Below are 3,186 nucleotides of genomic sequence, written 5' to 3'. Positions count from 1 at the left end.
CAAATTTTATTGTGGTGTCTTCTCCCATTCTTTATGTCCTTGTGGAATTATGCTTCCTTAAAAAAAAAATTCCTTTTACTGTTGTTTTACTACAGTTTGAGGAGGGGGGCAAATGTATGTGTTCAAAATGTCTTCATTATCTTTAAACTCCCCTGTAGTTTCTCAGAATCTATTTATCCCACATATATTTATTGAGTGCCTCATATATGTTAAGTGTTGTTTAAATACTTAGGATATGACAGTGACTAAAACAGAATATCCTTGTACTTTTAGAATTTACATTCCAGTCTGTGTGTAGTGGAAGAGGTAATAAAACTTAAACCTTACAGTGTAGATTAAATAATAGGTATTATATAGGTAAGGTAAAAAGTGTCACGAGAAATAGAAAATCAGAAGTAATAGGTATGTGTGTGTGTGGGAGGGGGTTGCTGCAATATTTAATAGAGTGATCAATGTAGGTGACATTGAGAAAGTAAAATCTGAGCAAAGGTGTTTCTACATATTTCCCATAAGTTTTATCCTCTTTTTATTCTTAGATTGGAGGTAAACCAATGTCTTTTCTTTATTTCACATCTTCACAGTACCAGGCATATAAGCCTATAAAAGATCTGACATAGATGACTACCTCTGCGCCTGGAGAGATATTTGAACTTAGGAGCTGACTTGCCATATTCTTTTGGGTAAGACATCGTTCCCAAATCTCAGGTTCTCCATTTGTATGGGAATAATGGTAAACTGCTGGACCTCATTCTCTTCTTGGAAGCTAGAGCTTCTGTTTGTAAAAGAAAAGTACAGCGAAAATCATTGTATTATCATGACATTTTTAATGATAAATGAGTGACACAGCCCACATTTTTTTTTTTTTTTGGCAGGGAGAAAATATTCAACTTATCCCAGACTTTAGATTTACTTTAGGGTGTATTGAAGTAAACTGGTTTGACTAGACCATTCCCACTCACTCAACCCTCAAGCTGCAACCCACATTCTTGCAGGCTGGCTTCATGAGCATATGGCCAAGTAATATTCTTCTCTTCAGGGTCACAATCAAAGGAACTAACTTTAAGTGAGTACTTACATGCCCAGCACTGTGCTGGTGTTTTACTTGTTGATACTTACAACAGCCTAATGAAACATTAGTTAATAGCCCTATTTTCAAATAAAAAACCTGAATCTCAAGGGATTAAATGACTTGTCTAAAGTCACACTGCTAATAAGTGACACAACCAGAATTCAACCCATGTCAGTCTGACTCCCAAACACAAGCCCTTTCTGTACAGTACGCTGCCTTCCTTCCTAGGGCAGTTTCTCAGAGTTGCATTTCAAAGTATTTTATGATTCATCAAATGCAGAGATGTTAAGTTGAAGAGTTTTTGAAAAGTGAACAAATTACGCTTAAGAAAACAAATTCTATTTTATTTAGTAGTTGTTCTACAGGTTCTCTAGAGAAAGAATGAGTGCCATAGCAATTCGACAGAATATTTATCTTATCTATCATCTAACCCCTTCCCCCACAGTGATCTATTGATTGAGAAATAGATAGATAGATTTACTATAAGAAATTGGCTCATTTATTATGGAGGCTGAGAAGCCAAGATCTGTAAAAGTCAAGATCTGCAGTCGGCAAGCTAGAGACCCAGGAGAGCAGATGGTATATCATTACAGTCTGAGCCAGAGTCCAAAGGCAGGAGAAGACTCATGTCTCAGCTCAAAAACAGTCAGGTGGAGAAAACTTCTTTTTCACTCAACTTTTTTTCTATTCATGCTTTCAACAGATTGGATGAGGCCCACTCACATTGGGGAGGGACAATCTGCTTTACTCTGTCTCCCAATTCAAATGTTAATCTCATCCAAAAAACTCTCAAAGACACACCCAGAATAACGTTTAACCTCTTATCCAGGCACCTTGTGGCTCAATCAAGTTGACACATAAAATTAACCATCACAGTAGATAATAAATTTAGGATGTTTATTTCTATAAGAGAAACCATTGAAAGAGAAATAGAAATGGTTTTTTTATACATAGTGTAAATATTTTATTTGTTGCATTGACATATCTGTTGAATGTTGTGTGTTCCTTACAAATATTTTTAAAAGGACTGGAGAAATCCATTGGCAGAAGCATAAATATCTACTAAGAGTGCCTGAGATGAGGTTAGTGGGCTGAGGACAACCTTGATCACTTCCTGTCATTTTGAGTACTTGTCAAATAGTGTTTTTAACTCCAAGGATTTTTATTCTAACTACTGATACATTAAATTGCTGATACACTAACAATATAATTCTAACTTAAAACCACCAAATCCAAGTTTCTTACATTTACCTCTTATTCCTAGATTTCAATTAAATTTAATTCAATTTGTCTTTCCCACTGGTCTAACATGTGAGTACTATGTGAATTATAAATATACAGAATCTACCTTTTACTTAACTTAATAGCTTGAGAGATTCAGACCAAGGAGCGTTCTCTTTGCCTCATCATCACCACTCTAATTTGTGTTGGGGGATCGGGAAAAGTGCAAACCTGGGATTCTTCTATGTTAATGATATTATTATTATTATTATTATTATTTCTTTTAGGTGAACAACCCTTGGTTGACCTCACAGACCGCCTACAATCACTTATTTTTTTATTTTTTATGCCTACAGCACCTGGTCTTCCTAGATGGTCTCCCATCCAAGTACTAACCAGGCCTGACCATGCTTAGCTTCCAAGATCAGACGGGATTGGGCTTGTTCAGGGTGGCATGGCCTTAGTGATCTTATTTTTTTGTCTGTTATGTACCTAATATAAAAAAGGAGTCCTTTACATGGAAACATCTCTGGGGCATTCGTGTTTTTGTATACATACATATATGTGTATAATATACATTTGTTACATATATTATACACATATATGTGTATACACACATTATTTTATTTATTTTTTATTTTTACACATTAATTACAATATATTTTATCTTCTCCTGGAAATAATTAGAAGTTTCTTATAGATTAACCAGTATCTGAGACGTAGATGGGTAGACAGAAACAAAGACAGCTAATGAAGCTAAAGTTTTAGTAGTTAGTAGTTTAGTAATTCTATCAGAAATTTTTATCTATAATCTGAAATATCATAATGTAAGACATGAGGAAAATATGATTCAATACATATTCAATACACATGATATTACCAAAACACACCTATCG

General features: G+C 34.6%; 1 pseudogene; it reads right to left on the bottom strand.

Moving 5' to 3' along the window:
- Window positions 1–2,637: 2,637 nt before the first annotated feature.
- LOC120609993 (uncharacterized) lies at window positions 2,638–2,756 on the bottom strand (annotated as a pseudogene).
- Between the last annotated feature and the right edge of the window lie 430 nt (window positions 2,757–3,186).

This window comes from Pteropus medius, unplaced genomic scaffold (assembly GCF_902729225.1).
Source record: "Pteropus medius unplaced genomic scaffold, Ma_sr-lr_union100, whole genome shotgun sequence".
NCBI classification, from domain to species: domain Eukaryota; kingdom Metazoa; phylum Chordata; class Mammalia; order Chiroptera; family Pteropodidae; genus Pteropus; species Pteropus medius.
The sequence above is the reverse complement of the archived record's forward strand: the minus strand, read 5'-3'. Positions and strand labels throughout refer to the sequence as shown.